The following is a 7,778-nucleotide window of genomic DNA, read 5'->3' as shown; positions in this document are numbered from 1 at the left end:
TTCAACTATTTTTACATCACAATTTTCTTTTTCCTCACATTCATTAACATTAATTATATTTTCATTTGTTTTAATTACATTATTTACAGATTCATTTACATTATCCTTATCACATCCAATATCATTAACCTTAAATCCATTCTGCATTGATTCACCCAACACTCGAGAACTCAGGGTACACCTTTATAATGAACATGCACCTTTGTTCTAATCTCCTTTCTGGACTACTTGAGTATACTTCGGTCTTTCTTCAGATTTCACCCAATCCTGCATAGTATGCAAATCTTGTGCTAGAACCCCATTGACAACAAATTTTGGGACATCCATTACCATTACCCTGTCCTTGATATTGATTTCTATTTCCATTATTGAAATTATTACTATTCCACCATATGAATTTTGTCTCCAACCATTATTAAAACCATTGTTATATCCATTTCCTCTTTGTAGTTATCTAGAGAATTGTGCCCCATACCACCAACTCCTTACTAAATGTTCCACACGATTTCACAGATAACATCTTGGAACAGACCTACTTTCCCTAGTGACCATTTGATTCCTAGGCTGTACTGATAGTAATGCTGCTACTGCTTTTATTTCTTTGATCTCACTATTTTTCACTTTTTTATTAGCATCTTGTGATTGTCTCTATAAGTCTTCAATAATGGAATTCTTATCATCTATACTCTTATCTTTGTCCACTGCAAACATAAAAATAACAATCCTTTTTTTAACTCCTCCAGACTCAATGTCTCCCAATCCAGACAGTTGTTTCTAAAAAATCACCTCACTGAAGACAAGCATTCTTAACAAACAGTCTTTTTATGTGTCCAATTTTCTCCTCAGCCAATACATATAATCCCAATTCCAGCTCAGCAGCTTCCATCAATTTTTCAAGGAAAGCTGTAGGTGACTCCCCAATTTCCTTTTAATGTGTTCAAATTTTGACCATGCATCAGGTCTTCTTGCATTCTCCATTACTTCTAGAACTGTCTCTGTAGCTTGTTTTAGAGCTCTATAATTATCCACAGAATTTAAGTCAAATTCCTCATACTGCTCTGGCCATGGTGTCAAGGCAGAATTATTCCGAGTTTATTCTATGAACTGTTCCCTCTCCCTTCTGGTTAATAGCTCTTCCATGAGAAGATAGAAATCAGCAAAGTCAGGGTCATAGATTTTATTGTCCTCTTAAACTCTCGGATTACTTTATTTAACACATCAGAATATCTGGGGGTTCTCCTTTTGATTGCATCTAATTCTGCAGCTGAGAAGTGCTTGTGTGATTTTCAATGAATGATTCCATTATCTGGTGAAACAAAAGGCAGGTCTCTTAAAGGAAACAGGGAAGCAGGCTTTGTATTTAGTGCCTCTGTTTCCCTTTCTAGCCTACTGGGAGCCTTTGGTGTTGTATCACTTCCCTCTGCTAATTGCCCAATACCATTAACATCAGCTTATTTAAATTCAGAGCCAGTAGTTTTCCCATTTATAGTGGTATTAAGAATAGTTGCATAATAGTATTTTCCATAGCATCTATCTTTGCTTGCATCAATGTAATCATCTGTTTCATTTCCGAGTCCCTAAACACCAGAGCAAAAACACTCTTGATTTTGTATAGAGTAACCATGAAAATCCAATGAAATTTGTATACACAAACCAAAACCATCAAAATTATAGATATAAAAGAACATGCTCACTGCATGGATAATCTCATCACTGGTCTTAACACTTGCCAAGCCAATAACTTATATCAAAATTCTGGCATCACCATAAACAACACATAAGGTATCAGTATCAGTATCAGTATTAAATAACCATACATCATTTCCATTATCTACATTATTATTGTAACAGTGAAACAGAAATAATCTGGGATGAAAAAAAACCTCTGTATAATTAATTTCCAGCCGCTTTGAAAAAACAAACAAACAAAAACTCTATCACAGTTCCTAGTTAGCTGAAATGCTGGACAGCAACTGCTAGGTTTGATGGACAGCCCTCTGTTAAAAGTCTATGTGACTGGAGTGCTGAAGGACAGCTCCCTTCAGTTTGATTGGCAAGCCTCTGCAGCCACTAGTGCTGGACAGCTCCTTTCGGCACCTAGCTGCTCACTTGAATGACAGCTCCAGGAGAATTCTACAGGCTGTCAGTTCCCTCTCAACTGCCTGTGGGAACCACTGACACTCAGGCTTAAAAAATTCCTTCAGGCCTTGCGCAAAAGTAACCCAGGTTCAAACCCTCTGACTCAGCCAAGCTTACTCAAACCCTCTCTTCTTTATAACACTATTTATATCCTTTTACCACTTATCAATTGGGGAATGACTCTTATTTTAAATTTGACTTAATTGTTTAGTCAATATATATTTGAAAACTAAGGTCATTATTAAAGAAACTTATCATAAAATGTCTTATATTACTTCATTGTCTATGGAACTTTTAGTAAAATCTCATTTCTAGGATTATCCGTTTAATTAGGCCTATTTTTGCTTTTTTCTTTATCTCAGATCATGATGGTTATTAGTCCTAAATTTTTTTAGTTCAGCTGAAACATATTAGATTCTACTTCAGCTCCTTGTTTTAATTCTGTTTCTTAGTTTCAAGTGCGTCTCTTATAAAAACATTATTCAATTTTTATTTCTAATACACTCTGCTATTCTTGCTATTCTCTTTCTGTTTATAGTTAAACTCATCCCATTCACATTCACAGTTCAATTACAGTGTATTTCCCTATAGCTTGTTTTCTTCTTTTTCTCATTTTCTCTTTTTATCCTGTCCCTCCTCAAAAAATTTTAATAGATTAAAAAAATGCAGTTTTCCTTTATAATTTTTTGAAATATGATATCTAGGCTCTCTCTTTGGTCATGAGTTTCAGGTAGTTCAGTAATTCTTAAATTATCTCTCCTTGATCTATTTTCCAGGTCAATTAAAACAAACTTTTTTTCTTCCCCCCAATTACATGTAAAAACAATTTTTGACAATTGTTTTAAAATATTTTGTGATTCATATTCTTTCCCTCTCTCCTTGCCCTCCCCAAGGCAGTAAATAGACTGATATAGGTTATACCACTGCTTTCAAGCAATACATATATCCATATGCCCCATGCCATGACAGAAGATATACATCACATAACCAATAAAAGAAATCATGGAGGGAAATAAAGTGAAATGGCATGCTTTGATCTGCAATCAGATTCTAACTATTCCTTTTTTGGCTGTGGATAACATTTTTTTTCACATGAGTCACTTGGGGTCTTGTTTTGCTGGTAATAGTTTGATCCTTCACAATTGATCATTGTATATTTATTTTACTGTATACATTCTTCTCTGGTTCTGATCACTTCATTTTGCATCTGTTCGTATAAGTCTTTCCAGGTTTTTCAGAATTCATCCTGTTTGTCATTTCTTATGGTACAATAATATTCTATTACAGCCACATATCACAACTTGTTCATCCATTCCCAAATTGATGGACATGCCCTTAGTTTCTTTGCCTCTAAAAAAACCTGCTAAAATATGTTTGTACAAATAGATCCTTTCCCCCTATTTCTGAGACTTTTGGGAAACAGACACAGTAGTAGTATTGCTGGGTCAAAGTTTTATGACCCTTTGAACGTGATTCCATATTGCTCTTCAGAATGGTTGTATCAGTTCACAGTTCCATGTACAGGGTATTAGTGTATTCCCAGTCTCCCACATCCCCTCCACTATTTATCAGTTTCCTTTTTGGTCATAGTAGCCAATCTTATAGGTGTGAGGTAATATCTCAGAGCTATTTTAATTTGAATTTCTCTTCTAAATAGTGACTTGGGGCAGTTGTTTTTCTGATGAGTTATTTCACATTTTCTTCTAATTTTTCATTCTTTTGACTTAGTTTTATTGTTTCTTGATGTCTTGTGGATTCATTAGTTTCCACCTGTCCATTTCTAATTTTTAAGTTATTTTATTCAGTGACCATTTTTTACATTCTTTTCTTCAGTGACATTTTTGTTTCTTCTTCATCATTAGGCCAATTAAAAAAACCTTACCTTCCATCTTAGAATTAGTACTGGATATTGCTTCTAAGGCAGAAAAGTGGTAAGGACTAGGCAATGGATGTTAAATGACTTGCCCTTGGTCACACAGCTAGGAAGTTTCTGAGGCCAAATTTGAACCCAGGACCTCCCATCTCTGGGCCTGGCTATCAATCCACTGAGCCACCTAGCTGTCTCCCATTAGGCCAATTTTAAAGGAGTTATTTTATCAGTTTTTTGTGTGTGTCTCTTTTACCAAATTGCTAATTCTATTTTCATAATTTTCTTGCATCACTCTCATTTCTTTTCCCAATTTTTCCTCTACCACTCTTATCTTTTTATTTAACTCTTCCAGGCATTCTTATTGGATTTGGGTACAATTAGCACTTTTCTTTGAGGCTTTGTTTGTAGCTGTCATTATTGTCTTCTTCTAAGTTTATGTCTTGATCTTCCCTATTATTTTGGTAGCTTTTTTTATAGTCAAATTCTTTTTTTTTGTTATTGGCTCATTTTTCCAGTCTATTTCTTGAACTTTATGTTAAAGTTGGGTTTTCCTCACCTGGAGAGTAAGGAAAGGCACTGTCCCAAGTTTAAGGTTTTTCTGTGCTATTGCTTTCAGAGTTAGTTCTGGAGGTTTGCATGTTTTTTGGTGCTTCAAAGGTGATGTGATCCTGGGAGAAGTAGGGGTCATTGCTCTCCTGGTCTGCATTCTGGTCTTTACCTAGGAAGGGCCTCTAGTCCGCTGCATCCACAAGTGCTAGTGCTCTCTTTGCCTTGGAACTATAACCAGGGCCTCCTGTTCTCTTGTGACCAATCCCCAGAACTCCTTTTCACTCTGGAACTGGGACAACTGGGACCCAGAACTGCATGTGTGCAACAAGGTTGCCAATTAGTGCCAGCTATACCCAGTGCCAGCAAAAGGTTTCATGTGATCTCTTTCTGACCTGTTGCTTGTCCCCCTTATTGTCTCTGGGCTGAGAGCTCCCAAAGTTTCTGTTGCAGCTGCTATTGCTGGCACTTGGTATGTACGCTCCAGACAGGCTTCCACTCTAGTGTCATAAAATCCTCCTGTTAAACTCCTAAGTTTTCTTAGGCCAGAAAAATGTCTCACTTTAACCTTTTGCTGACTCTACTACTCCAAAATTTGATTTGAGGCATTATTTTAAAGTTGTTTAGAGGGGAATGTTGAGAAAGTTCAGCTGGGTTACCTCTACTCTGCCATCTTGGCTCTACCCCATCTCAAAGAGTCTGTTTTTAGGAAAAGATTTTATACTTCTTATGCTAAGCTTTATTTTCCTTCTAAGCTCTTCTTTGAAAGCTTTCATTTATTTTCCAATTCTTTTCTCTACTTTTTAATTTTATTTGTTATATTATTTATAATATTCATGTTTCATTTCTTTAAGGAATTCTAATTAACCTTGTGGCTAAGCCATATTTTTCAGTATGCTTGTAGGTTTTCTGAAATTATTCTCTTTTTCTGGGTTTTCTGTCTTGGAAATCCCTGGCATCATGCTATCTGTTTATTTCTAGTTTTACATTCTTAATTTGACCTTTGTGTAAAAGGCAGGATTTGTTAACTTATGGTAGGAATATCAGGGCCTTGTATGGTATTATCTGGGTCTGTATTAACTGCTCTGTATTATCTGTGACCCTCTCTCTGTGTTCTCTGGGAATGGAGTGCTGTTTTCTTCAAAGGTTACAGGAGCACCTCAAGTCAGAGAGCTGAAAGCTACCAACAGACCCTAATTTTTCTATTCTAGAGAATGATCTAGTTGTTGCCCTCATGGATATTCCAGGCTCTGAATCTTAGTTTAGGTCTAGGGATAGGCAATACAACTGCAGACATGTCCCTGGGTAGAACTCTAGTAGAAAGTTGCTATTGCCAGCCATTGTCAATTAGGTAGAAGGCTTTGCGGATTCAGAGTGACAGAGTTGGAGGCCTACCAAAAATATGGAATGCTTCATAAATTTGCATGTCGTCTTTGTGCCAGGGCATACTAATTTTGTCTGTAGCTTTCCAATTTTAGTATATGTGCTGCCAAAGCAAGTATCCTCACACTTTTGTTAAGGATAACAGCTTTTTACATATAGGCCATTTCATAAAGACTAAAGATAAGAAAGAAGGCATGGAGTCAGGAATTATTGATGCCCTTTGGGTTGTCATTTTTGGTATTAGGTCATCTGTTATTTCTTTTTCTTTTGGAAAGAAATTTTACTCTTTCAGAATCTTCTTTTTGAGATATCTTAAAAGAGATTTCATACATTCTTACCATTTCATTGTCTTTTTACATTTTTTTCATATTTTTCTAATAACTCTTATTGAATCATCGTAATTTTTAGTTCCTTCTCAGAGTCACAGGGTTTGAAGTTTGGATTGGACCTGAAAGGATAGCTAGCACAACTCTTATACTAAAGGTATCCCCACTATACAAACTGGACAAGTGGTTGTCCAGCTTTTGCTTGCAGACCTCAAAGGACTCAAAGGAGAGGGAATGGATCTTTCTCATTCTTCTTTTGAACTGTTCAAAAATTATTAGAGAGGTAGTGTGGCATGGTGAATAGGGAGCCAGCCTAGAAACCTGGAAGACCAGGGTTCAAGTTCTGCCTCTGACTCATATTGGTCATATGAATCTGGCACATTATTTATTTCTAGGCAATTTTCTAAGAAAGAGCTTCTTAAGCTGGGCTTCATGCATTTAAAAATATTTTGATAACTGAATTTCAATATAATTGGAAATCCCATATATTTTAACATTATTCTGAGAAGGGATTCATTGGCTTCACCAGACTTCCAAAGTAGTCAGTTAGTAGTCATCCTCTCAGACAGTGAATAAACATTTATTGAGTGCTTGGGCACCAAGTACTGTTAAACACTGGAGAGGCAAAGGAAGGTAAATGACAATCCCTTCTCTCAAGGAGTTCATAGTGTAAAGGGGGAGACAAGATATAAGCAACAGAATAAATTGGAAAAGATCAACAGAAAGAAGGCACTAGAATTAAGAGGGATTGGGAAAGGTTTCCTGTAGAAGGTGACATTTTAGCTTTGAATTGAAGTAAACTATGGAAGCCAGTAGGTGGAGATGATGAGTGAGAGTATTCCAGACATTAAGGCCAGCCAAAGAAAATACTGAGTTGGAAGTTAGAGTTTCTTGTTCCAGGAACAGGAAGGAAGCCAGTGTCACTGGATTACAGAGTACATGGGGAAATTTAAGGCATAAGAAGAATGGAAAAGTAAGAAAGGGCTAGATTATGACACAAAAAAGGTAAACTCTAGTGAAAATGCCAATCTATTTTGGTAGGGGTAGTTTCCTCCCCTGAGAGTTCTATATATTAATCAAATCACAGTCCTAGATCTTGTCACAAATCATTAGGCTATTTTTACCTAAAATCAAGTCTAAATTTGCCCCATTGCCTCTTTCCATTTATGGTTTCTGGTTCTGTCTTTTGATCCAAATGGACATCCAGTACTTTGTTAAATTTTCCAGTCTTTTCCCTAGACCATTAATCATCCTTTCAGGGTCTTAAAAAGTGTGTGTGTGTGTGTGTGTGTGTGTGTGTGTGTGTGTGTGTGTGTGTTTATAATTAGGAGCTCTAAATTCACTTCTTATCTCTTCTTTCAATTTTTCTATTTGGCTTTCTCTCTATTCTGGGGGTTTCTTGTGGCTATTTCATTTTCTTTTCCAGGATTCTAATTGTAGTTATGGAAGAATTATTTTATTCCCCTAGAAATTTCTACCCTAACTTTTTTTACTTTCTCATATTTCTTTATTGT

At 36.1% G+C, this 7,778-nt stretch overlaps 1 non-coding gene across 1 annotated transcript; it reads right to left on the bottom strand.

Moving 5' to 3' along the window:
• Positions 1-5,951: 5,951 nt before the first annotated feature.
• LOC123238392 lies at positions 5,952-6,053 on the bottom strand. The gene has a single exon (XR_006505582.1). It is a non-coding gene; the product is annotated as a U6 spliceosomal RNA (small nuclear RNA).
• Positions 6,054-7,778: the final 1,725 nt, after the last annotated feature.

This window comes from Gracilinanus agilis, chromosome 2 (genome assembly GCF_016433145.1).
Source record: "Gracilinanus agilis isolate LMUSP501 chromosome 2, AgileGrace, whole genome shotgun sequence".
Lineage (NCBI taxonomy): Eukaryota > Metazoa > Chordata > Mammalia > Didelphimorphia > Didelphidae > Gracilinanus > Gracilinanus agilis.
The sequence above is the reverse complement of the archived record's forward strand: the minus strand, read 5'-3'. Positions and strand labels throughout refer to the sequence as shown.